The sequence below is a fragment of the Mustela erminea genome, chromosome 15, assembly GCF_009829155.1.
Source record: "Mustela erminea isolate mMusErm1 chromosome 15, mMusErm1.Pri, whole genome shotgun sequence".
NCBI lineage: Eukaryota > Metazoa > Chordata > Mammalia > Carnivora > Mustelidae > Mustela > Mustela erminea.
Window position 1 is genome coordinate 72,434,788 of NC_045628.1, and position 27,473 is coordinate 72,462,260.

A 27,473-nucleotide genomic window follows, 5' to 3' on the forward strand; every position below is an offset into this window, starting at 1 on the left:
CTTAACCCACTGAGCCACCCAGGTGCCCCTAATTATTTAATTTCTTAAAAGTAAGCTGTATGCCCAGTGTAGGGCTTGAACTCAAGACCCTAAGATCATGAGTGACATGTTCTACTGAGCCAGCCAGATGCCCCTCCTGTGACCCTCTTTAAAAATGCAAATATTCCTGGAGGTATGCCAGATTCATCTGGTCTCAGGGCAGTGGTTCTCAACTGGAGTAGAGTGAAAGAATCCCAAATTCAACTGGAAAACTTCTGAAAACCACATGTGCCTCTGAGCCCACCCTTCTACTGCCTCACAATAACAGATCATTTTCTTTTCTATGGAAAGATAGAAGAGATACAAAGCTGAGAAAGGCACTGGGATTTCCAAACAGGGAGAAGAGCTGGAAGGGGAAGGATGCTACAAGGGAAAATTAGGGGAAAGTGACCTTTGCCTACTTGGTAATACCAGAGCTAGCTAACATAAGCCAAGGCAGTTTCTTTCTGACTTTCTTCTTAAAGCAAAGGAAATTCTTTCTTTTGAACATTGTCTTAGAGGTCAATTGTCTTACAAGTTGTTAAGTACACATTTTTCCTTAGAGAATTCGAGACCATCTTTTTATCCACCTAATAACTAATGGTATACCTGATCTCCTATGCGGACATTATACTAAAATTATTTTTTTCTGAAAAATTTTCTGGGTTCTTTGAAGAAATGTGTGTATGCGTGTGTTATCAAATATCGTTTGGGTAAGTATACACACTGGGCAGAGTTGCCTTGGTTTCCTGGGAGTCGAATAGCATAGGTCACCATTGTGATCGAGGTCTGAGCTGCTGACCGAGTATTTCTGAATGTTTAAGGCAGAACAGCCAAAGTAAAGACCATTTACTTTTAGCCACAGTCAGCACTCAGCCGTGTGTGCAATACATGGGTCTGAGCTTGATTAATGGTAGGAAATTGCATTTATTTACACTGTAAATCCATGCGGCCCAACTGAAATAGGATGTGAAACATGTATGTAATTTAAAATCTTCCAATTTTAGAAAGTGAAAAGAAACCAGTGATATTTATTTTAATAGTATTTTATGTAACATAATATATCCAACATATTGTCATTTCCACAATCAATATAAAAATATGAGATATTTTATATTCTTTTGTTCGCATTGTGAATTTTACATTTAAAGCACATCTCAATTCCTACTAGTGATATTTCAAGTGCTCTGTAAGCACATGCAGCAAGTGACTTCTTATTGTTGACAGCACAGCCAATAAACCCTGGAATCAAAAATACCACTTTTAACGACTTATATTAAATAGCAAACGTTGTTTCACTATATATTCTTTGCAACTGCGAAGCTTGTTATGAATTATGTTAATATCAGTTGAAGGGCATGTATTTCAATATATATGGTATACAAACATATATATTCATACATAGTATTATATACATTGTATGTATATGGTTATTTTATGTTCATGTTTTTAATGTAGAATAATGACTTAATCTAAATTTCATATTTATATCAAGTATATCATTGGCTTAGCTATGTAAGAAAGCAAATGAGAATTAATTTAAGAAATATTATGGGGGCGCCTGGGTGGCTCAGTTGGTTGGATGACTGCCTTCAGCTCAGGTCATGATCCTGGAGTCCCTGGATCGGGTCCTGCATCGGGCTCCCAGCTCTGTGGTGAGTCTGCTTCTCCCTCTGACCTTCTCCTCGCTCATGCTCTCTCTCACTGTCTCTCTATCAAATAAATAAATAAAATCTTAAAAAAAAAAAGAAATATTATGATTATCCACTAGAACTAACCATAATCAAAGCAAGCAGTTAAAGTTAATACCAGAAGCATACCTATAGTAATACATGAGTTTATTAAAACCATGTTTTTGTTTAGAATAAATTTCTTTACACATTGTTAGACATAATGAGTAATAGAATAATCTAGCCAGATGACTGAATGGAATAAAAATGGGGACTTTCTCCCAAACCTCTTATTTATATTTTGATTTTAATTAATTCTCTTGCATCCAAGGCAGCTTCTACTAGTGTCAATTAGGTAAGTCTGAAGCTATATAAGGGCCCACCCCTACTTCAATCTACTTCCTTTAATTAACCACTTTTATTTAATATTAATCTTTACTTCTTTGCCACTTGGTACAAACATGCTTCTTTCCCCATCACGTTTTTTTGCCTGTAGGTTTACCCTTCCTCTTAATTCCTTTTTTCTCTCCATAGTCTACTGTCTTGCTGGTTACAACTGTAGAATATTTTCACCTCACTTTTTTGAATAAGGGCAAAAATACTGCCTTCCCTGTTCTTATCCAGGATCTCAATCATCTCTCCCTAAGGTGTGGATACTACATTAATTCTACCTATGTATGTATATTTAACAAGTATCTTCTTTATAAGCTCATGTCATTTCTACCCATTATAGAGGAGAGACTTTTCAAATAGGCTCAAACTAGGTGTGATTTCTTGTATAAAATGCACCTAATAAACCTTTAATTACTTGATGGTGCCTTTTTAAAATTTATTACCGGTGCACTTACAGATATAATTGCTTTAGACCTGGTTAGGGAAGGGCATCAGAAAGATGTTGTGAAAACATTTTGAGAATTTTAAGGTTCACAAAGCATAGAAATGATCACCTCTTTCAGTTCATTTTACAAAAGAAGCTGAGATCCGAATAGCTAAATGACTTGTCCAAGACTACATAAAAAGGGAGAAATTTTACGTGAATCTCAACATCTTCCAATTAATTTAGAAAGTAATTTCAGTGGGATTCACTCCATCTCAAAAACATGTTTGAACCTCTTTTTAAAATGTAAGCCACAAGCAAATGCTATGAATTTATGGAAATACTGATTGACTTGTGAAAAGATAAGACAAGTGGAATCTTAAGTGTAGTGCATGTTTGCTTCAATATGTTCTTTTGAATTTATTATATACGTGGATGTATTGTGTTATATAATATACAAAAATAATGTTATATATATATATATATATATATATATATATATAACCTTTTTATGTGGTTTAAAAAAACATAAAATTTACCTCTTAACCACTTTTAAGGGCACTGTGTGATAATGTTAAGTATTATTTACATTGTGTGAAACATATTTCTAGAACTTTTTCGTTTTTCAAAACTTAGACTCTATACCCATCAAATAACATCACCCTTCTTCCCCTTTGCCCCAGTTCCTCATAACCACCATTCTATTTTCTGTTTCTATAGATTTGACTACTTTAAATACCTCATATAAGTGGAATCGTATAGCATCCATCTTTTCATGACTAGCTTATTTTACTTAACAGAATGATAAATCTTACTTTTTAAAAGTTCAAAGTTGGATAACTGAGAGATTTCTATACAAAACATCTTACCTCTCACTACCATCTAAAAAGAAATTTTTATTTAGGAAATCATTTATCATCAATCCAATTTCAGGAGATAATAAAGAGATATGGAACCAAGAGCAATTTCACTTGAAAAGTAATGAATATGACACAGGAGAGTTTAGACTGCAGCTCTGATTATTTGGGCAAAGGCAGATGAATTCGTACAGTATATTTCATATACATATATCTTCAATATCTAATCAGTGTTTTTATCTCACACAATCATCGAAATCAGCATTCCAGTGTGAGATAGCTAAAAGACTAAACCAATTTTTCAATGTCATGTTTCCGTTATAGGCAAACAGGTCTGTGTTTGTGTCTGAGGTAAAAGCCCATTCTACAGCTACCCAAGTTTATATCACTTTTCATTGCAGATAAATTAACTTGACTTCTGATACTTACTCTTCAAAGATATGTGAGAAGCATCCTAATGTATTTCTTCAGGTTGTAGTAAATATAAATACGGTATTTGAAAATTAACTTTATTCAGTGACCAGCAGATGGAGCTGTTGAAAAATGTTGACGTTACTTTAAAGTTTTTGTTTTGTTTTGTTTTTTTAGTTTGCTGAAATAAAACCAGTTTCAGTATATTCTCTTCTTTATATATGTAAATATGGTGCTTATTATAGAGAAATCTGGAAATGCAGGTAAGGTTAAAAGGGAAAGGGGCGTCTGGGCAACTCACTAGGTTGAGCACCCCACTCTTGGTTTCGGCTCAGGTCATCATCTCATGGGTCCTTGGATCTAGCCCCACATAGGTCTCCTATTTCAGCCGAGAGTCTGCTTCAAGATTCTTTCCCTCTGCCCTTCCTCCTGTATGTGCATGTGCACATACACTCTCTCTCTTTCTCAGATAAACATAAATATGTTTTTTTAAAAAGGAAAAATACCCATCATAATCATGCCACTATAGAAAGTTACTTTTAATGCTTTGTTGTATGTCAGTCCAGAATATACCTTATCCATATGTTTACATTTTATAAAAATGTAATGTTTTATGATATTAATAGACTATATATTAAATACATATTTATAATGTTTTATAATGTGCCTTATCTTCTTAAAAATGTAAGATGTATTTGCTTGTATGGATCTCTCCAGGGAGAATATTTTAAAAATTTGCAACTGTACAGAATAGACAGGGACAAATCAGAATGGGTATTGGATATAGCTTACGCAGGATGCTGAATGTTGCCTGGGTGTGCCAGGCATTCATCCTTTAGTTGATGGGTGGTGAGCACCGTCTAGGGGGTGAAAGAAAGAGATTGGAGTGCCCAAGGAGAAAGGAGAGTACTCAAGAGGTGAGGGAAGCAACTATGTAACAGCCTTATGGAATTCCTTCATTATTTTAGCAACTAATACAGTCACACCAATGCACAGCAGTTGAACTATCAGCTCTAAACCATCTGAAAGTATATGTAAGGATACACAAACTCAATGTACTCCTAGGAGGGGACCTGGGTAGCTTGGGAACCATTGTAGAAGAGAAAACTTTCACCCTTGGCACCATGATTATGTATTTAGCATCAAAAATAATTTTTGAATATCCCAAATAACTTTCAGGTGAATAAATATGCGCTTATATGATTATTTTTAGCAACTATATGCTACCAATCTATCATGTCTATGTATCATAATTTATTTAACAAACCCTCATTGTTTAAGTTCAGTAATGAATTGTAAAATAAAATGTTTAAATCCTTAAGTTCATGAAATATCTTTTAAATAAAAGCACTTAGCCACTGTAGGAGATTGCTAATGAACCAACTCATTATTTTGAAATCTGGCAAATAAAGGGAAATAACACATCATTTATCCTACCTGTCTATACAAACTGTGCCAATGGATAATCATATAGTTTTCCTTGAACAGAAGAAATCTAGCTAATAAAGAAGGAAGGGTAGAATTAGAATATCATCATTTTTTTAAAAAACTTGGATAAAAATAACAGATGGAGACACTGTGCATAAAAACCTGCTGACATCACACAGAAGAACAAACGTTGGACGCTCTCTGATGGAAGAACCTAGCAGCACCCATGGCAGTAATAGTGCCATAATGGTCTAGACTAAACCTGATCAGGCCTCTTGATGCAAGTACCAAGTTTCAAAAAATATAGAAAAACATATCCTGGTTTCTAAATTAAATTCCAAAGCTTGACACCAAAAGCAAAAGAAACAAAAACAAAAATAAGTGGGACTACATCAAACTAAAAAACTTCTGCACAGCAAAGGAACTGATCAATAAAATGAAAAGGCAACCTACTCAATGGGAAAGATATTTGCAAATCATATCTCTGATAAGGAGTTAATATCTGAAAGAAGCTTACAACCCAATAGCAAACAAATAAACAATCTGATTTTTTAAATGGGCAAAGGAGGGGTGCCTGTGTTCCTCAGTTGGTTAAGTGACAACCTGAAATAAATGATAAAGAAGCCTAATTAAAAATGAGTTAACTCCTCAAAATCAAACCTACCTAAAGTGTATAAGTACACACACAACACATCTGCACAGAGAGACATCATAAGACTGTGTAAAGAGAGTAGATTTTGCTTTCCAATGAAACTAAGTTAGATCCCAACCCCACATTGTGAATTTTGGGCAATGATACTAAACTTTTCAAATACTCAATTAAATGATTTGGAAAATCTAAATAATAATACCAGCCACCTTTCAGAGATGTTGTGATAATTGAAAATATTGTATATGAAGCTGCAAATACAATTCTTGGGATATTGTATTTACTTAATAAGTAGAAATTATTATTAAATTCTACAGGTAAGTAATTCTATGTTTTATAAGAAAACTCTTAAATTAAAATGGGCATATTGCTATCATTTTTTTGCATATTTTATAAACATGATAAATAACAAGACTTGGTAACCTTTCAAAGATGGTGTGGCAAATCTTCACCATTCAGTTCCTTGGCAGGGAAATTGAAGTTCTTTTTTATGACTTGGGAGCATCACCAGGCTGCTGAAGTCACTGCTAGCATTTCAAAGGTATCTCCTTTAAAAACACAAAGCTTGCAGTAGAGGGGATGCTGGGGATGAGGAGGCCAGGTCTAAGTCAGCAGATAGCTTGTCAGTTGCTGGGGAGAAAAAAAAAAAAAAAAAGAGGGATGAATTGACTGTCAGTGGAAAGGAGAGATAACTGAATCAGAGGCTAGGCACCAGGGAGAAAGTCAAATACACAATCTACTTTACATAAGACCCCTAGTTCTATGGCTTTACCTCATCAAGGCAATAGTCCCCTCTTCCTAATCCTGTCCTCTTCATAACCAAACCCTCACAGATTTCTACAAAGCAATTCTAATCTTGCCATTTCTCTGATTCCTTTCCTTATAATCATAGCCCAAAATCCTTTGTATGTTTTACACAGTTCTTTGCAACCCTTCCTCTGGCTTATCTTCCTAATACATTACACAGTATATGCTCTGGCTGTACACAATTATTTGAAAGGTTCTCCGTCTTGCCTCCTTGACTTTGAATATTTTGTGCCTTTTTTCCCCCCCAGAAAAGTCCCTAGACACTCTTCCAGACTCGACTCAACTTCGCCCACCCTGAGAAGCCCATCATAATACCCAGGTAGATTTGGGCAGTCCTTTATCCATCTTATTCATGATCCCTGCCTAGTATAACTTTATTCTTGCTCTAATTACTTTGTAATTTTGTTGCTTATATATCTAAATCCCCACGAAACCATGAGCTCCTTGGAGATAACCATAATTTATATTTGTTTTCTCAACTGTTAAGCCAGAGAGGCCTTCCTGTATGTTGCATGAACTAATGTTAATGGCTATAGAATATTAAAGAAGACCATGGTGATATTTGTGTGCTGGAGGAACAGTCAGAGGCAGAACAACAGAAGCTAGATAAAACTGAGTTAGCAATTGGACTCCAGATTTAGTAGCTATCTATATGATCTTGGGAGATATCCTTAACCTTTTTGAACCTTACATTTCCTCACTTGTAAAATGTTTTACAGCCCTCCACTACAGACCTCTATCATTTCTCTCTACACTGAGTGCATTCTAAAATGGAAATCGGACTAAGTCACTTCCTGGATGTAATGGCATCCAATGCCCTCATGATGAAGACCCACTTAGAATCACTACAAGATCCTTAACCATCTAGCTTCTGCTAAGTGGCCCAGCCTCGTATTTCTCCCTAAGCCCGGATGGGGCTTCAAGTCCTTTGAAAGGCCAGGACACTTGACAGTCACTGTCAACTAGTTCCAATGGTTTCTTTGAGATGAAATCTTCTCACCAGCCTGGATTGAGATGTTGCCTTCTCTGATCCATCAAGACTGAGTTAGGTTCCCCTCACACAGGTTTCCATAATTCATGGTCAGATTTACTTTTTAGAAAAATCTTGTCAAAAGAATCGAAATCTTGCCATTTGCAATGACATGGATGGAACTTGATGGTATTACACTGAGCAAAGTAAGTTGATCAGAGAAAGACAATTATCATATGATCTCTCTGATATGAGGAATTTGAGAGGCAGGGTGGAGGGTTGGGGGGGTAGGGAAGGAAAAAATGAAATAAGATGGGATCAGGAGGGAGACAAACCATAAGATACTCTTAATCTCATGAAACAAACTGAGGATTGCTGTGGGGAGGGGGGTTGGGAGAAGGGGGGTGGGGTTATGGACATTGGGGAAGGTATGTGCTATGGTGAGTGCTGTGAAGTGTGTAAGCCTGGTGATTCACAGACCTGTACCCCTGGGGCAAATAATACATTATATGTTAACTTTAAAAACTGGGGAAAAAAAAAAAAAGAAAAAAGAAAAAGAAGCCTGAAACAAAACAAATCCGGGGGGGGGGGACTTGCAAGAAGAATGAGCCTTGTAGTGGGGAATAGGTATCAATGAATTCAAACATGGCACTTTTGGTTTGCCTGGAAGATCTCCAAATGGTGGTATTGAATTGATACATTTGGCTGGATTCAGGAGTGAGGTTAGAGATGAAGATAAGGGGAATTTTCAATAAGCAAGAACTATTTGAAGTATTAGGACCTGGATGAACTCATTTAAAGAGAATATGTAGACTAATAGTGAAATAAAACTGTGAGGTCAAAATCTTCAAGATCACTGGTATTGGATAAGCAAGAAGGAAGAGGAGCCTGCAAAAGCAGAACAGAGAGCTAGGAAAAGAACGTATCAAAAAGAAAATCACAGTCGACAATGCCACAAGGAGAGAAGGGCAAAGAAGAATCCATGGATCCGGAAATTAGGATCCCACAGGAGATATTAATGCTGACAGTTTTCATGGCACAGTGGGAGATGGAAGTCAGGTTGCAGCAGGGCTGAATTGTGTATGGGAAGTGAGAATGCTTTCTTTCTTTCTTTTTTTTTTTTTTAAGATTTTATTTATTTATTTGAGAGAGAGAGAATGAGAGAGAGAGAGAACCAGCATGAGAGGAGAGAGGTCAGCGGAAGAAGCAGACTTCCTGCTTAGCAGGGAGCCCAATGTGGGACTCGATCCTGGGACTCCAGGATCATGACCTGTGTTGAAGTCAGTTGCCCAACCAAATGAGCTACCCAGGCACCCAAGAATGCTTTCTTTTTATAGCGTAGCTATGAGATTGTTGTGACAACTGTAATTTACTTTAAAATACTTCCCATAGACAATGTGAACAATGTGAGCACACATAAGTGTGTGTTCAAGCCACACTCAAGATGCAGCTAGCGTTCTAATTAGTCATTCATAAGGTAAGGGAAGTGAGTCAACTAGCCATGTCCCAGAGGGTGTTATCACCACCCTTCAGCTGGTCATATCTCCATCAACACCACTTTGCTTACTAAAGTCAGAAATGAATTTTCACAATTAATGGACTTATAAATATTGTGAAGGATATTAAAAATGGATTTTCACTAGTTGAGATTTAAAGTATTCAAACTAAAATATTCTGGGGATCCTGTCCACCTGTACAGAAACAAGTGATAAGCATAGACCCCTATTGTCTCTGGTATCTCTGGTGTATGGTTGAATACCTTTGAGGTGGTATTCAACCATAAGTCAGTAGGGTTTCTAGTTCACCAATGCCAACTACAAAGAGTAAAAGAATTTTTCTTTGGAATACTATTCCACCTGCCTCAAAAGAAGCTTTCATGCAAGGTGGTGGTCGGAGCACCAAAGGAACAAAGAACAAGCTACAGTAAAGGCTCTATGAACTCTTTTGTGTTCACGTTTAAACACAAATGTTTGCACGTAAATGTCTGTTAGGTGAAAAAGAAACTTGCTTTCAAGGTGATGGGGCAAGGGAGCAGGAAGTAATCCTTACTCAGTTCTAGCTATTGAAGGCAATTATTACCTATCAAAAAAGAAGCTAAGAGCTGGTTATTACTAAATGGGCTGAGCTCAGCTCAAAACAGAAATGAAAAAAGAAAGATAGGGACCCCCCAAAAGAGGAATGGAGAGCACGGAGAATTTTATTTTCTCTGTCCATGGTACCAGCTGTTTTGCTTCATCAAAGCTGTAGTGGCTTTGGAGCATCTGGGTGGCTCAGTTGGTTGAGCATCAAATTCTTGGTTTTAGCTCAGGTCATAATCTCAGGGCCATGATCTCAAGACTGTGAGAGTGAGCCCCATGAACTCCAGGTTCAGTGAGGAGTCCGCTTCTCTCCTTCTCCCTTACCCTCTGCCTTCTGCACCATGGCCCACGCACCCCCACCCTGGCTCATGCACACCTGCCCTTTCTCTCTTATAAAAACAAAACAAAACAGTAGTGTCTTCACCATTCTCAAAGGCATAACCTTTATTACATGAGACAGATGATTGATTTTATCATTGCTTAGATGGCAGACTTAATTAAAATTCTGTCACTTAGTCCTCCAAGGAAGAGATCCCAAGAGTTAAAAAGTGAGAGTGATAGCTGCTTTTTATACCTATGAATAGTTTAAATGATCAATAATATAATTTTATTTTGCCATAATGAAAATCATGATAGTGACAGGGAGACTGAGTAGTAGAAAGAATAGAGGTTTTCAGGTTCCTGGATAGAAAAAAACTATTCTTCGTAAAAAATAAAATGCAAAAATGGGATTAAACTATTCTTACTTAAAAGTACCAGAAAAATATAGCTGCAGAGACAATAGACAACTTTTTTGGTGACATTTTGTCCTGTTCCTCCATTAACTTTTCCAAATAAGAGAATACAGCTGCGAGATCTAGGAAATCTTGGAATTTCACTGTTTTTGAGGCAATGGAGTTATACCATTTTGAGATCTCCCTTCTGATGTTTCACTGCACTTGATGTTCCCAGGATGTAATCCCTTCTGATAGCAGCGAATAAGACATAACGCTTTCAGAGGGGAGCTTTGCCTTGATGCATGAATTACACTGAAGAATAAAAATTTCACACTTTCCCTTAAATGGCAATAGAATGAAAAATTTTAAAAATCAGCTTTCTGTAAAAAATCAAAAGGAAGTATTTATCATTTGACCAAAAGGCAAGCTCCTGAAAGTTTCCTTCCACCCCACTATTGGATACCACAAGCAGGGTACTGGCTGCATGGACATGATACCTGGGCAGTGGAACAGGGGATAACACTCAGAAGGGCCAGAATTTGATTTAATGCTCTGCCATCACTATCCTGAATAATTAATAATTCTTTAACAAAAGATCCCTCAATGTATGAGCATCCTATAGTTAAATCTCTGACCAATTGGCTGTCCTTTGGCTATCCTAGGCTCCATTTGGGGCCTGCCACGGACTGATTAATGTCAGCCAGTGTCAACTGACCCAATCTATCCCTCTGCATCAGAATGAGGAACTCCCCAGCTACCCCTATCTCCCAGGAAAATACAGAAATGCGTTTTGTTTTCTGGATTTTCCTATTAACAATTGTAAGGAGAACACAATTACCAAAGGAATGATTCCAAAGTCTTCACAGTAACACGGTGTCACAGTGTTCGGTTACAGTATCCCTTCTACCATGGCTACAGGATCATCTCAGGCTTGTTAGAATTCCACTCACAGACCCAGGCTGTTAGATGGGCAGGACTCTTTTTTCTCCAAAGGTCCTTCTGCCCAACACAGTTATCAGAAGAGAGAATTTCCACAGAGTAATGGGGTATGATATCAAAGTGAAATGTTTCCCAGCAAAGGACTGGAAAAAAGCAAGTTGTAAGAACAGGTGGAGAGAACAAACTCAGAAAGAAGAGAAAGAAGCAAGGAGAAAACCCGATATATGCATGCATATATTTGTATAAACATGGAGAATGATGTTGAAGGAGACATGCCATGATGTTAATACTGGGTACCTCAGAGGAGTTGGGTGGAGTGAGGGCTGGTGGGGAGATGAGTATCTTTTCCTTTACATACATGTCTTTTCTACTTGTTATAATGAGTATGTATTATGTACATTTTTATAAGTTCAATGACATTTTATAACACTCTTTTCTAGATCAAACTTAGAAGTTTTATAATAATTTTAACAGGAACACATTCAAATTCTCCTAAAGTTAAATTTATTTTCCACAAGACATAATTTCTACTTTAAGTTTAAAGTAGATAGAGTTATGGCTAAGAGTGTGGACCCAGGAGGTAGATTACAGAGTTTCAAATTCTGGTTCTGCCTCTTACCAGCTCTGTGACCTTAAGCAAGTTCCAGTTACAAAACCCTTCTGAGCCTGTTTCTTGGTTTGTAAAATACAGATCATAATAGTGTCTACTTCATAGGACTATTCAGAGATTCAATGATTCAAATATGTAATGCATTTAGAAAAATGTCTGGCACTATTTGTTACTTACTTTAAAGCTCTCTGGATTGAGAACCCATCATTTATGAATATAGATTATAGAAGCTGAAGCTTTTGAAATAAAGTAGTTTTTATTGCCACAGTACTAGTAATGTATTTGGGCAAATGCAAGTAAAACTGCTGTGTACTATGAATTTTAGGTAATATGCTATCTATAAAAATTACACTAAGATGTTCTATTTACTAGGATGTTTAAATTAGAATGAAAGAAGTTGCTCAGGTTAAACTACATGAGTAATAAACATTGAGTAAAGGAGGAAGCAAGAACACTTTCACATGAAAATCCAATCTATTACAAGAAAACATCAATGGGTGTTTAAGGATTGAAAAATGACCCAGTACTGTGGGCTGAGCTGTGGGAGGACCTTAGCTAGCGCTGAGCTATGGATGTACTTACTGAGGATGCAGTAGTAGGTAGGGTTAGTACTACCTTGTGGAACACTTCACCAGAACAACAAAAACTGTGGAAACAGGCCTTGTACACAACCAGGCAAGAGACATTGCCTGTAGACTGAATTTCCTCCATAAGTAAATAAGTCTTCTCCATTTTAGATGATGTCCTAAAGAACATGATCTTTCTCTTCTTTACCCCTTGCCTCCTCCCCATGACCTTCTCTCCATCTGCCCCACGCCTGACTCTATAGGGCATTCATCTTTCCCAACAACAGTGTCAGATTCAGTTATCCACCTCCCTAATGCTCCCTTCTGGGGCACTTCAGTACTCTTTTCGCTCTATTCCTTACACAATGCAGTCGCTCTTTAGATCCTAAATCTCTGAACAGAGGCACTCAGAAGCTCAAACTTTTCTTTCAAAAAAGTTGATTTATTTAATAGTAAAATAAATGCACATTCACATCTTTTAAAATTCAAAGTTACAAAAGGGTATTCTGTGAAATAACCCTTCTCATCCCCCAACCCCTCTCCAAAAGCAACCAACGTGCTTCATGTGTTCCTTCCACAGACATTTTATACACACACGTGTGTGGCCATATTTTCATATTTTTATACATAGTATGATATAGTACATGCTCTTAAGCATTTTGCTTTCCTCAAATAACAATTTAACTCAAAGATCATTCTATATAAATACAGAAAGAACTTTCTCATCTTTTCTGCTACATAGCATTCCATTGTAAGAAAGTACCATAATTGTTTAATTAATCCTCTATTGATGGACATTAAGCTGTTTCCAATCTTTTCTTCTTCTTTTTTTTAAAGATTTTATTTATTTATCTGACAGACAGAGATCACAAGCAGGCAGAGAGGCAGGCAGAGAGAGAGAGAGAGAGAGGAGGAAGCAGGCTCGCCGCTGAGCAGAGGGCCAGACGTGGTGCTCGATCCCAGGACCCTGGGACCATGACCTGAGCCGAAGGCAGAGGCTTTAACTCACTGAGCCACCCAGGCGCCCCATTCAATCTTTTCTTCTTAATGTCAAGATCCAGTTCTGAACTTCTTGTTTTCTAATTCTATATTTTTTTCCCCTGAAGCATCGCATTCAGTTATGGCTTTACTGATTATTAAGCACTAGGCAGCTGACAACCAAGTTTTTTCCTACTCTGGTTTGGGGGTGTTGTTATTGTTGTTGTTGTTGTTGTTCTAGTGAAATTAAGTCACACATTCCCAACTGCCTACTAGGAATCTTTAGAAGGATCTACTCTCTCAAACTAAGCATATCTAAAATAGAGAATAATCTCCTCTTCCCACCCATTCTGCTGGGTTAATTTTATCTGAGATGCATGACATTTATTCCCAATTCCACTCACTTACCCCACACATCCATGCTGCTGTCACTCAGTGCACAACCAACTGCCATCACAGAGACGGAAAAACCAGAGTTGTATGGTTGCATAGCTAGATGGAGATATCCAAGAGACTGTCAGATTGAATGTGTGAGTACCTGATCTTGAAATGACATTGGAGCTATACCCCCATCTCATCATTGAAAACCTTCAGGAAGTGTTGTTTCATTTCAGTAAGTTTGTCTTTCATCTCCTTTAGTTTTAGAGACCTTTTAGCCAATCTGAGGGGAATCAAAGTCAATTGGTAACAAAGGGTGGGGTTTCTGAAACTGAAACAGCTTGCTCATATAAGGTAGTGCCAGCTTATGAGAACAACAGGAGGAAGCCTCCTTGTCTTTAGGTCTAAGGCGTGACACCTGTGATGTGTAGTGGCACAGCTCTCTACCTCCTCCCTCCACCCCTGTGAAATGAAGAGAACGCCTGTTCAGGGAAAAGATGGCAGTCACTCCAATGGCATATTATGAGAAAGTAAACCAGTGCAAGAACCCTACAGTACAATGAAGCAGAGGCACTGGTAGCATCTTACCAAGGGAAACATCAAAGCAGCATAGAAACACTTCCCAAAGTAAACAGGGAAGGTAACCATAGATGTAGGAGTCACATGAGAGCCTCAAGATGTGGGACAGGAGAGAGTACTGGGAGCCTAATGCTCTTTAAGTTTTATATCATAGACACACCTACATTTATAAGTGGGTATCTAATTTTCTATCTCTTACCTTTTCATCATTTGTTTAAGATTTTAGTTTCTGAAGAGAATCCTGTAATGGAATGTCTATGGCTTAGTTGAATAATATACCAGAGCCTATCTGGTTTAAAATGTTTCCAGTTTAAAATAGAAGCTATGAAGAATGCCACAAATAAACCAGACATTTTAAGGAATTTTTTGGAAGATATAATGTTGATAACATTGACTAAATAGAGTTTAAAAAAACCTATACAGTAAAATGCATATATTTGAAGTGCACAATTTTGGTGTTTTGACATATTCACCCATGAAAACAACAACACAATCAAATTAAAGAACATATCCACTACTCCTGAAAGTTTTTGTCCCCTTTTGAATTCCTTCCCTTCTACTTTTTTTTTTTAAGATTTTATTTATTTATTTGACAGAGAGATCACAAGTAAGCAGAGAGACAGGCAGTGAGAGAGGAGGAAGCAGGCTCCCTGCTGAGCAGAGAGCCCAATGTGGGGCTCGATCCCAGGACCCTGGGATTATGACCTGAGGCTTTAACCCACTGAGCCACCCAGGCACCCCCCCCTTCTACCTTTTGACTCCTAACCATCTCACCCTCCCCTCATCCCTATGTTAATTTGCTTTTTGTCACTATATATTAGTTTACATTTTCTAGAACTTTAAATTAAGGGAATCATACTATAACTGCACTCTTTTTTGCCTGGCTTCTTTCATTCAACAATATAATTTTGAGAGTCAGCCATGTTTTGTATACCAACAGTCCTTTTTTTGCTGAGAAGTCTTCCATTGTATGGCATGCCAATTTACTTATCCATATTGACGTATAATGGTCATTGGATATGAATATTTTCCAATATTCATTGTTTCCAATCATGGACTATTAGAGTTGTTATAAACATTTTTTCATGTGTGTACAAATATTCATTGGGATATATGTTTTCATTTCTCCTGGGTAAATGCCTAATATTGGGATGGCTAGATCATATGGTGGTGGATATTAAACTTTGAAGGAACTACAAAAATATTTTCTAAGTGGTGGTACCATTTTACACCACTAGCAATGTATGAGAATTCCATAGGTTACACATCCTTGTCAATATTGTTATGGTTGTTTTTAAATTTTGGACATTTTTAATAGCTGTGTACACACACACACACACACACACACACACAAAAATATATATAATTGACTTAATTTTCACTTTTCTCTTGACTGATGATGTTGAGCATCTTTTCATGTACTTATCTTCTTTGGTGGCGTGTCTATTCAAATTTTTAAATATAAAAAATTTGGGTTTTATTATTTTTGGGTTTAGAGAATTACTTATATTCAGGATATACATCCCTTAGCAGATATGTGATTGCAAATATTTTGTGCCAGTCTATGGCTTGTCTTTTTATTCTGTTAATAGTGCCTTTCAAAGAACATGAGCTCTTAATTTTCTTGGAATTATAATTTGTCAACCACTTCTATTGTTTTCTTTTATGGATCATGCTTTTGATGTTGAATCTAAGAAATCTACTTAAACAAAGGCAAAAAATAAGTTCTCCTAACTTTTCATTGAGAAATTTTTAGAGATATTTTAAAGGCCTTTATAGATTTTGTGCTATTTTTGTATCTGATACAAATCAGGGATCTTAGTTCTTTTTCTTTTTAAAAAATATGGATACCCAATTGCTTCAGCTGATATATTTGATATATCAAATATATTGAACTGATATATTTATTCAGTATTTATATAACTGAACTTATTTTTGATATATAGTTTCACTGGGTATAGAACTCTAAATTGGCCACTTTTTCTTTCATTATTTTAAAGACATTGCTCCATGGGTGTCTGGCTAGCTCCGTCAGTAAAGCATAAGACTCTTTCTCTCGGGTTTGGGAATTCAAGTCACACATCAAGAAAAGCTTACTTAAAAAAAAAATTGTTGCTTCACTACATTTCACTTTCATTTCTTATTTTATGCTAATTTTCCCTTCTTTCTGACCAGATTAGAAGACCCTAGAATGAAATACCACATGACCTCATGATTTAAACAGAGCAGACCTTGGGCGCCTGGATGGCTCAGTGGTTTAAGCCTCTACCTTCAGCTCAGGTCATGATCTCAGGGTCCTGGGATCGAGCCCCACATCGGCCTCTCTGCTCAGCAGGGAGCCTGCTTCCCCCTCTCTCTCTGCCTGCCTTCTGCCTACTTGTGATCTCTCTCTGTCTATCAAATAAATAAATAAAAATCTTTAAAAAAAATAAATAAACAGAGCAGAGCTTTTAAAAATGTTTGCTGATTTGCCTTGCACACTATTTCACATAACCAGGTCTATCTTCTTTCAATCCTCTGGTCACCTGGTCTTTCTTAAGTCTTAGTGTTTCTTGTAACTTCCCCAGTCATTTTTTCCTCTTCCTCTCAACTTCCTCGTTAAGTGATAAAATAATGACCTATCTTTCATTCACTCAACAAACATTAATTGAACACCTATTATGTTCCAGGAAATATGCCAGTTGCTAGAGATGAAGCAACAAATAAGACCGACCAGCCATTTTCCTCATGGGGACTAAAATTCATAGGGGGAAAGAGACAATGACTAAGTAAACAAATAAATAATTACATATTGTAATTTGTACAATTAAAAAAACTAGAGGCCATTCTATGATAGAGAATAACAAAGAAATATAGTATAAATAAAAAGGTCAGGAAAGTCTCTATGACAAGGCAACAATTTCAGCATAGACTGGATGATGAATGCTGATGAATAAATTGCATATTTGGGGATGTGGGAGGAGTCAGAGAAATCTGGAAAGTCTGGTTCCAATTCAGGCTTAAGTATTAGGAATTTGGTCAGGACTGGCTAATAATTTCAGGTCTCTGTGTAAAATGAAAATGCCAATCCCTTGTTCAAAATGCAGAAAAAATGCAACATTAAAGGTACAAAGATAGATAACTTTTTCTTGTCTTGGTGATTTTTATTTGCCATTTAATGTCATGTGCTCTTGGATGTGGGGATACTCACAAAATAAGTGTAGACCCTCACAGGTACCAGATACACTTCCCCTTGACTTGATATGTCTGTGCATTCATGCTGGGTTCCTTCTCCTACCAGCCTCAGAAGGAAGCTTTGTATCCCAGCTCAGGATCAGGAAGTCAGTCTCCCTTTCCCAAGGGCTCATCTCCCCATCCTGCCACAGATAGGCAACCTTCAAAGGATTTTCATTTTCTGTGCTCATTTGTATACCTGGATTAAGGACAGGCAAGAGGCTCCTTCCTGTTGAGTTGCCGGCCAAACATCCTGTGGTGCTACCAACCCAGGATGGAGACAGCTGCCAACATGCCCCATCCAGAGATAACACTGGAGGGGCACGAAGGCCCGTCTCCCAACTTTCCTATAACCTCATCCAGGACTCCTCTGGAGTCAGAGGGTATCAGTGGAATGCAGACCTTCCCACTTCAGTGTGACTGGGTCACCACCCCAGGTAGACAGTATTTGTGGTCATAGTGAGATGGGGGGTTGCTACAGGTGCAGGTCCTAAGATGGAAGTAAGCAGCCAAGAACTCATCCTACAGAGGTGGGGAGTTGACAGGATGCTCCAACTTTCTGAAGCATGTTCCATATCCCATTTGCCTTATAAAACACAAATACAAAGATTTAATTATTAAGAATTTTAAGATGGCAACCACAGAATACTAATCCTATGAGGGGTGCCATTCTGATCACAGGCCCGGTGCAACCACATTGATTGCACAGTCATGCACTGAATGTCTCTGTCCCCCTAGAATTCATATGTGGAAATCCTAACCCCTAATGTGATCATATTAGGTGGTTGGGCCTCATGAATTAGGCTCCATGAGTATGGAGCCCTCAAGAATGAAATTAGTGCCTTTATAGGAAGGAATATCAGAGAGATTTCTCTCTCTGTCATGTGAGCACACAATGAAAGAACAGGGTCTGCAAGCCAGAGACCAGGTCCTCATCAGATGCTGGATTTTCCAGTGCCCTGACTTTGGACTTCCCAGCCTCTAGAACCATGAGATATAAATGTTTAAACAATCCAATCTCTAGTACTTTGTTAGAACATCCTGAATGGACTAAGACACATTCCCATGAAGCTGTCCCTGAATATGGTTCATCAGTCAATAGATAATGAGATTGAAATATTTGGTCTATAATTCTTGTTTTATAGAATTATCTTACCCTCAGAAATAATCTCAATTTCCAACAGTAGGGAAATATTTAAGTACACTACAACATGTGTGTTTTGGATAATTATTTGACCATTACCAATGGCTATAAGCATTTTAATCATGGAAAAAGTGCCTATGCTCTGTAGGTAATTAAAAGAAATAGGATATTTGAAAATTATATTCTGATTCTGTGAGCCAAATTATGTAAAGAGAAGAAAAATGCATTAAAAAAGCCTGAAGGGAGAGAGATACCAAAATGTTAAGTTTTCTCTGGATTGCAAGCTTATGTGTAATACTTTTTAACATTTCTCTAGGGGATTTTTGTCTTTTTTTTTTTGGTTATGTAGTACCCAATCCCAGCCTTTCCAATGTATTAGCCAGCCACCTGGCAGAGAATACCACATTGTATATAGTCTTGGTGACAGGCAGAGACGCAAGGAGAGTTGAACTGGCCAGGCTTACCATTTCCCCTCTTCTGGTATAGTCAGTATATAGGCACATGACCTAGGATTTGAATAAATGTTTCTCCTGGGATTTTGAATCTTAAACTAATGTTAAAACTGTATGGAGGGACACATGGGTTGCTCAGTTGGTTAAGCATCTGACTCTTGATTTTGGTTCAGATCATGACACTGGGGTCCCGGGATTGAGCCTGATGTTGGGGTGGGGGGGGGCAGTCCGTTCTCAGTGTGGAGTCTGCTTGAGATTCTCACCCTCTCTCTCTGCTCCGCCACCCACTCCCGGCTCAGGTGCGCATGCTCTCTCTCTCAAATACATAAATATTTTTTTAAAAATTTATTTAAAGATTTATTTTTATTTATGTGACAGACAGAAATCACAAGTAGGCAGAGAGGCAGGCAGAGAGAAAGGGGGGAAGCAGGTTCCCCACCGAGCAGAGAACCTGATGCGGGGCTTGATCCCAAGACCCCAAGATCATGACCCGAGCCAAAGGCAGAGGCATCAACCCACTGAGCCACCCAGGCGCCCCTCAAATACATAAATCTTAATAAAAAAAAAAAGAAAAAGGAGTATGGAGATGGCCAAAGGTTGATGACAAGCAACGTTCACTGTAGTGCTGACAAGACTTTTCTGCAGATATACTTACTGCTTACACAGTTCTTCTAGTGAGCCATTCCTGAAAACCCTTGCACCTGTTCGTTCATTCATTTCCATGCTGGGTTCCCAGCTGATCCTGAGCTTTTTATCCTCTGATCTCTTTCCCCTAAATTCCCTTCTGCTTAATCTAGTCAGAGTTGGTATCTATGACTAGTACCACATAATAGAACTTCTTTATCCTTTCAGTATTTCCACATTTTCTATGACAACAATCCATCACTTTAATAGAATAGAGGGAAAATTTTTAAATAGGAAAAACATCACTAACCCATCCCCCAATCACTCTCCTCTCAGCAGTCTTAAACAATGATTGAGTTAAAAAATAAATTTGGGGGTACCTGGGTGGCTCAGTGGATTAAAGCCTCTGTCTTTGGCTCAGGTCATGCTTCCAGGGTCCTGGGATTGAGCCCCACATCAGGCTCTCTGCTCAGTGGGGAGCCTGCTTCCCTTCCTCTCTCTCTCTGCCTGCCTCTCTGCCTACTTGTGATCTCTGTCAAATAAATAAATAAAATCTTAATAAATAAATAAATAAATAACATGAAAAATTTGGCTTTTGCATCTGTAGGTTCTAAAAATAATATCATCCTTATGTAACGAAATGTCAGTATTTTTAAAAATAAATTTTACTGCAGGTAACTACAAATATTTATAATGGAAAAATCAATAAATCATACCACTGATGGTAAATAAGTGAAGCCCTGGAAGTCATATATGAGGTTTTATTGAAGCTACATATTTTTTTAAAAAGCAAATATATTGACTAGTTGCTCTGAAAAATTGCCTATAAGGTATACTTTCCAATGACCTTAGCACTAAAGAGCCAGGAAAGATGTTATTTCTGCAACTCCTGATTAGAAACATAAATGGTTTCATGTCCAGATCCATAAAAATTTGTGGGAATTAATTATATTCCATGAAATAAAACTATAAAATATTTTACTGCATACATTTTTTTTACCCTCAACCCCCTGAAATATCCTGTTGAAGATATAGAAACTGTCAAATGTAGATTTTCTTTATGAATAGGATAAAAATTTATGTAGTTTCATTGAAAGATAGTTTTAAGAAGAGCTTCCTTAGAGATCATTTGAAAATGATTGCTTATTTCTTCTTCCATTTCTTTGTATCATCCTATTTGTGTGAAGTCTGGTATAGCATATCCTTTATAAAGTTTGGTTTTTCTGTAAGGACAGACCTGAAAGATGAGTGGGGGTAATAATGCCCATCACTAGAGAACATACTTGTTAGAAGACTAAATGGTGGGCATTGTAAGGCCCAGACCAACTGGAGAAGCTAGCTGGCCCCTGCTTTGGCCTCATTACACTTGTGTTGTTACCACCTTCCTTGCTATCACCACTGCCAGGAAAAAAAATGCTCTCTCTTGCTTCTCTGTTTAGGATTTACTGACCCTGTCACTTTCCGGGACAAGTGCACCAAGCACAGTAAGTAAATAAATGTATTGTTTTCTTATTTACAAAATACCTCCTAGTGTCATTTTGGGAGTAGGGCAATACATGTGAGGCAGGTAGAACAAATGAACTGGGACTTGGCTTGTGACCTGTTGTAAGCTGTCTATAGTTTAAGCGTAAATAATGTGGCTACATGCAAAAGTTCAAAGATGGTGCACACCAAGGGTAGTCCTCACTCATAAAAATATTAATGGGAAAGTTGAGGCCCACAAGAACCAAAAAATATGGACAACAAAATATGGCTTATTAAAGTACATTCAGAGAAAGAAGATCAAAGGAGACTAGAAAAGTAGAACTCTCAACTATTTTGTCTATTTTATTTCTAATTTCTCCATCAGTGACTAGTCTTTGATACCTAAACCTGATTATGATATGGCTAAAAAAAATCACAAACCAAAATCACTTATAAATACCAATGCAAAAATCCTATCGTGAACAACCTCCAGTAATACATTAAGAAAATAATATATTATGACCAAGTGGGACTTATATCAAGTATGAAAGTATGGTTTAATATTAGGAAATATTAATATAATTCACCATATTAATATGTCCAGTTGCTGAAAAACACTAACAAAATTCAACACTTACTCCTAATTTAAAATTCCTGAGAAAATAGGAACAGATGGATACTTTCTTCTTTTTTTTTTTCTTTAAGATTTTACTTATTTATTTGAGAGAGAGAGAGAGAGCACAAGCAGGGGGAGTGGCAGAGGATGAGGAAGAAACAGACTCCCCATTGACTGGGAAGCCTGATGCGGAGCTTGATTTCAGGACCCTGAGATCACAACCTGAGCCGAAGGCAGACACTTAATGGACTGAGCCACCCAGGCACTCCTGGATGGATACTTTCTAATATGAAAAAAATATATATATATGTATATATATGCGTGTCTTATTTAATGGCGGAAAATTAAAGACATTTCCGCTAAAGTCAGGAATAAGGCAAAGATGATTACTATCTTCATTACTATATTGTGCTAGAAGTATTAGTCAATGTAATTAGATAAGAGAAATTGATTAGATGCATAAAAATTGTAAAATAAGGAGGAAAAAACTACCTCTGTTTACAGATAACATGATATCATACCTGTTAAATCCTAGGAATCAGTACTAAACTATCCCAAATAACAAAATAATTCAGTAAGGTAGCAGGATACAAAATTAATATGAAAAATAACAGCCTTAACTTCCACAAATAATAACCAGTCAGAAGAAAAAAAAAAGAATGTATCATTTACAATAGTAACTAAAAAGATAAAACACTTGGGAATTAACTTAATAAATGTTCAAAACCTGTGTGAAGGAAACTATAAATTCCTGACACAAAAATTGAGTTGAAAACATAGAGAGATAGCTGTTCTCAGGTTGTGTCAGTATTATCCATGTATTAGTTCTTCATTAAGCTAATTTATGAATAGAGTGCAATCCCAACTTAAAAAATACCAACAGACTTTTTCTTAGAGCTAGTTAAGTTGATACTATTAGCTTACATGGAAAAATAAACACTTAAGAATAGCTAGGAAATTACTAGAAAGAGTTACTGGGGAGTGCGGTGGATAAACCCAACTATATACAATTAAAAGCAGAGTACTGGTACATGAATAGACTGAAAGGCTAACTGAATAAAACAGAAAATTCATGCTTATGTGGACATTTAATATATGATAAAAGTGGTATCTCAAACCACTGAAACAAAGATTAACTATTTAATAAATCATGTTAGGGAAAAATTAGAAATTCATTTCCTATACCATATATAACTATAAACTCCAAATGGATTGAGATCTAGCAAAAGGCATAAGTAAATTCGTCTTAACCTGCATGTCTATAGGTTTTCTGGCTATGACTTAAAGTCCAGATGTAATAAAGGCATGATGAGTTCTGCAAAAAAAAAAAAAAAAAAAAAAAAAAAAAAAAAAAAAATTACATGGAGGGGGGAACCCAAGCACACATGAACACACACAGAAATGAGGAGAAATTATTGTGAGTAATATGCCAGATAAAGGGCTAATATCGCTAATATGTAAAGACATTTTGAAATTGAGTGAAAAAAGACTAAAAAATACAATAAAACATGAACCAAAGCCAATTGTCCATAGAAAAGACACAAAAATCTCCCCAACTTATAATAAGAAAAATGTAAATTAAAACTACACTGACATACCATTTCTCACTCATTATGTTGTCAAAAGTTCAGGTAAACTGGCATATTCATAAATTGTTGATGGGCATGGAAAATGATATAATCTCTATGTAAGAAAACTTGACAATATGTAGTATATTTTGATTTACCTTTTGATCTAACAATCCCACTTTTGGGAGTTTACTCTAAAGATAGTTCTCTCTTAAAATATAAATACACAGGCTTACTTATTGTAGCATTATTTATATTTGCAAAATGTTGGATACTACCTAAATATTCTAAGCATCAGATTTTAAGTAAATAAGTATAGCACATCTACATAATGGAGTGCTACATACTGTTTAAAAAAAAAAAAAGAATGAAGATTATCTCTATAAATTGATGCAAAGCAATCTCCAGAAGATACTGTTAATTGAAAAAAGCAAAATGCAAAACAGCATATATGGTAACCCTTTGGAGTAAGAAACAAAAAAGAAGAAAACATACATTTATCCACCTTATTTTTACAAAAAGAAACACAGGAAGGATACATCAAAAATCAATAAAATTGCATACATATAAAAGATGGTAGCAAGAAGGGTTCAAGAGATACAGGAGAGTGTGGTATTTCTCTGATTATACTTTTTTGTATGATTTAAATTTTTTAGAAGCACATAATCCTACATATTCCAATAGTAAAATGAAATTATCAATAATGGAATGAAAAATAAACTAAAACTAGAAATAGAAACAAGTGAATTCATGTGTATTCGAAATGACTAACAGAAACCCACTGAAGTAGGATAGTGTAGGGTGAAAGAACTAATTCAAGTTATTTTTGCACATAGTATCTTGACTTTCAACCCCCAATCTAGGGGGAAGAAACTACAAACAAGGCTTGAACCCCTTCTAGTAGTTGATTTTGTAATAATATGAATGTAACAATTCTGAAACTATTTTATGTGCAATGTAGGATTAGGCAAATAAGTAAACATTGCTGTTAGGAAACAAGGATCTCACTGTTAACGAAGGTAAATACAAATATGAAATTGGGGAGACAACAGAATAGTGATTCTAAGTATCAATATTCATGATTTCTTAAGTGGAAATTATATATATATGTATTTAAATACATAAATACATATATATAAATTTTATATATAAAATACATATATATTTATATATAAAATAAATATATTATATATTTTATATATTATGTATTTATTTTATATATAAATAATATATATACAATAAAAAGGTGAGGGAAAAGGAATATATATATATATATATACAATAAAATATATACAATTTAAAAAGGTGAGGGAAAAGGAATATATTATATACATTCCTTTTCCCTCACCTTTTTAAATTTAAATTCCTTTATATATATAATATATTCCTTTTCCCTCACCTTTTTAAATTGTATATATTTTATTGTATATATATATATACAGCTATATACCTATATACTATATATATAGCATATATATATATTGAATATATTGGTATATATATATACAATATATATTGTATATATACATATATATACAATAAAATATATATAAAAATATATATATATTCCTTTTCCCTCATCCTTTTTAATTGTGAGGGCCTAAAAGAAGTATCAATAAGTACATTTAGTTTTAAGGTCTTAGCTTCTAAATACCATTCTCCAGTAAAAAACAAAAGAAACCAAGGCTTTTGGAGAAACTGTTGACTCCAGGATAGGAGTAACAAATGTACAAGATAAGCCTGAAAAATTATTGTGCCACAAAGGTAAGAAAGTGTTCAACATGCAGGTCAAAGGGAACCAAACTAAAGCCAGCCAAATCTGATGATTTGAGCAACAAAATAAAAATGGGGAAGAAGAGAACAATATCCCATGTGGAAGAATTCCAAATAAATTATATAAATACTCTAAGGGAGAGAGAGAGATTAACAACAAGAAATGTGCACTGTGCACAGTGACTTCCTTCCAAGGGGTACAGTATGGAAAGGGGGAAAAAAGAGTCACTTTACAATGGAGAAATCTGAAAAACTGCTTTATCCAGGTGATCAAGTTTAACATAAACAATCATAAATTGGGTTGATAGTATGTACTCCTGCTACTATGTGATGAAAGTGACACTTTACCTCTGTGGTCTTCCCCTCAAAAACATAACCCCAGTCTAATCATGGGAAAATATCAGATAAATGAATTACAGTAAAAGGGCAGCCTACAAGATATCCACCAGTTCTCCCAAAATTGTTGAGGTCCTCAAAAACAGAGTCTGAAGAACTGTCAGAGCCAAGAAGAGCCTAAAGAGAAATGCCAACTCATGTAATATGTTATCCTGGAAGGGATACTGGAACAGAAAGGAGACTGGGTAAAAATTAAAGAAATCTAAATAACTATGGACTGTAATTTATGTGAATGCATTAATATTTGGTTCACTAATTGTAACAATGTATCATAATAAAGAGGTTAATAATAGGGGAAATAGGGGTAGGTGTGGTAAATGGGAACTGTGTACTACATCTACTCAGTTTTTCCGTGAATCTAAAACTATTCTCAAAATAGTCTAATATAACTAAATAAATAAATAATAAGACAGTAAAGGATTTTTTGATGGACATCTTGAACAAAAAGGAAAACATAAATTCATGCTGATAGTAAATAAGGATAGCTCTTCTTTATAGTAGCATTACCACTAATAAATGTGGAGGGCTTGAAGGAAATGGGAGGGGAAAAGCTAGCTTGTAACTCTCATTGTAAAGCTCGGTTGCAGCAAGGATCATCCAATGGAGATTGAACTACAAAGTAGAGTTTGATCAGGAGCAAGGTATTTGCTTGGTTTCAAAGTAGCTCTTCATAGATTGTGATTGTGAGTTGCACGGGATAAAATAAACAGTGGAGAAACTGGAAAGCACCTTGATAAAGTGATAAAGATTAATATCACCTTATAGTGGATTATAGTGGACAGACATCCTGAACCTCCAAATATAGATACCCTGAGAAAGACACAACTTCACTCACACGGTTGTTTCCACCGAGGAAGCATAACTTGGATCTAAGTACGAGGAAACATCAGAAAAGGTTGATGTGGGAATTTGTATTTGAGGAAGAGTCCTTCTTTATAAGAGGATGCATTGCTTTGGTCATAAGCCTAAAACCCTCTTGGTCACAAAGCTGTTCAATAATCAAATGCAAATATTCCAGACAGTTATTTTAACTGTTAAATTTATAACTGTTAAATTTATAACTGTTAAATTTATAACCTCAACAGAAAGATTCATTCCAATACCAAGACGTTAGCCGTTTACTTGTAGTGGCAAGAAAGAATGCAGAGGAGGGAGCGGACTTAGTACGGGGAGGTGGTGGAGGGATGGGACTCTGAGGTGAGGACCGTCGAGTTGTTTTTTTGGTTTTGCTTTGTTTTGTTTTAATCAGCTGCTGTTCTAAGTGCTTGTCATAAATTGACTCTTTAAGTGGGAAAGTTCAGTAGCTGGTCCTTGTTTCTCAAAACAAAACAACACAAATACGATAAGAAATAACTTTCTCTTAGTACCTAAGGCTCTGCTGCAGTGATTGCTTCCATGGACAGAAGAGACTGGAATTACTTAGTGGTTTTTTTGGAGAAACGCCAGCAACCCTACGTGGCGATACCAAATGCCGAGACCCCGTTGAAAAGCACGATTCTTTGTATCCTAGAAAGTCTTAAAAGCATGCACCGACAGCGGCTTATGTCTTTAGGGTGCCAGGCACTCACGTTCTCTTTCCTTTACGGATGAATCCCAGAGCAGGTCGCTGCCTTTTTTAGCCAAAGTTAACAGTTCTAAATAACTTCCCAGCTCCAAATCTAGGAACTAGTTAGGGTATACGTTGGTTAACGCTGCTGCGTCTTTCACGAAATGGATTCTGGGAGACCCAGTCTCCGAGCGCGGAGATTACCA

The 27,473-nt window shown here is 36.4% G+C and overlaps 1 long non-coding RNA gene across 1 annotated transcript; it reads right to left on the reverse strand.

Moving 5' to 3' along the window:
- Positions 1–1,047: 1,047 nt before the first annotated feature.
- Positions 1,048–27,443, reverse strand: LOC116574605. The gene is made up of 4 exons (XR_004279389.1): positions 27,290–27,443; positions 6,274–6,480; positions 3,792–3,895; positions 1,048–1,260 (listed from the first exon to the last, which is right to left on the reverse strand). It is a non-coding gene; the product is annotated as an uncharacterized LOC116574605 (long non-coding RNA).
- Positions 27,444–27,473: the final 30 nt, after the last annotated feature.